This window comes from Orycteropus afer, unplaced genomic scaffold (genome assembly GCF_000298275.1).
Source record: "Orycteropus afer afer isolate SDZICR_OR568_19922 unplaced genomic scaffold, OryAfe1.0 scaffold00094, whole genome shotgun sequence".
Taxonomy (NCBI): Eukaryota; Metazoa; Chordata; class Mammalia; order Tubulidentata; family Orycteropodidae; genus Orycteropus; species Orycteropus afer.
Genome location: NW_006921681.1, coordinates 9225567 through 9227211, shown reverse-complemented (window position 1 = coordinate 9227211; position 1645 = coordinate 9225567).

Sequence of the window (1645 nt, the reverse complement as noted above, 5' to 3'; positions counted from 1 at the left end):
GTTTTTGAAAAGACTCTTATTCATGCATAAATGTCTGGCCCGTGCTAAATTCTCAGCAAAAGGTGTCTGCTGTCCGAGGCGTATCTATGGAAAATAACGCCTATGACAGTTTTAACTTGATGAATGATGCTCACAGGTGGTGACAGAAACTGATGGCGAATAGAAAAACTGCTCATTGGTGCCTCCTCTCAAGTTGTGCCCAGGTCACATGCCATATCTGCCATACCCTAGGTACACCTCTAGCTGTTCTTGTCTCAAGCCTAGGAACGTGACTCAGAAAACCAAGCCCTTAAGGAAAGTGTGAACTTGGCTGACTTCTGCAGGGAGACCCTGCTTCAGAAGAGCCCTGGTGAAACAGATGACCTCCCTGATTTGGCTGCTGGGCTGTCTGCCCAGCAGTCGGAACAGAGAGGTACGTTCCTGGCTACATACCAAACCCAAACCCAAAACCCCACTGCCCTCAAGTCAATTCCAACTCATAGCAACCCTATATATATGGCAGAGTAGAACTGCCCACTGGGTTTCCAAGGACATGATCGTGATGGAAGAAGCCTGCCACATCTTTCTCCCACAGAGCGGCTGGTGGATTTGAACCACTGGCCTTTTGGTTGGCAACTGAGCACATCAACCACTGTGCCACCAGGACTCACTTCCTGGTTACCTACGCTGTGATTAAATGAGGACGTTGTTACTGGAGGGCCCAAATCCAAGCCACTCAGATTCCCCAGAACTGAGTGAGTGAGGTAGCCTGCAGGAATCTGCCCGGCCCTGACTGGGAATACAGAACAAAGCAATGCTCAATGAAGCAACAGCGTGTGGAAGACCCTCTATCAAACTACAGTTCATCACCTGAAACAGCTGATCAATTTTGTGGGTAGTGAACAGCATGTTCTTAGTAACAGGATATCTGTGATATGAAATCTCTAGAATAGGTAAGTGTATAGAGGCCAGAGTGCATTAGTGGTTACCAGGAAAGGAGCTGTGGAGGCACAATGTTTAAGCACTTGATTGCTAACCAAAAGGTCAGCAATTCATACTCACCCAGCAGCTCTGTAGGAAAAGTCGTGGCCATCAGCTCCTGTAAAGATTACAGCCCAGTAAACACTATTGGGTGGGAGCTCTGGTAGCATAGTGCCTAAGGCACTTGACCAGTTCAAACCCACCAGCCACTCCCTGAAAGGAAGGTTGGGCAATCTACTTCCGTAGTGATACTGCCTCAGAAACCCAAGGAGGGGTCGCTATGAGTCGGATCCAACTCCACAACAGTGTTTGCACTTTTGCGATAAACACCATGGGGCAGTTCTACTCTGTTCTGTAGCGTTGCTATGAGTCAGAATCAGCTCAGTTAGAAGGCAAGGGACAGAGGCAGTCATTGTTCAAGGGACACTGAGCTTTTCTGAAGGGTGATGGGAAAATTTGGAAATGGATAATGGTGATGGTTGCATAACATAATGAATGTAATTATTGTTCTTAGGTGCGGTCGAGTTGTCTCCGACTCACAGTGACCTTATGAACAGAACGAAACACTGCCCAGTCCTGTGCCAGCTTCACAGTCCCTGCTATACCTGAGCCCATTGTTGCAGCGACTGTGTCAGTCCATCTCATTAAGGGCCTTCCCCTTTTCTATGGACCCTCCACTTTACCA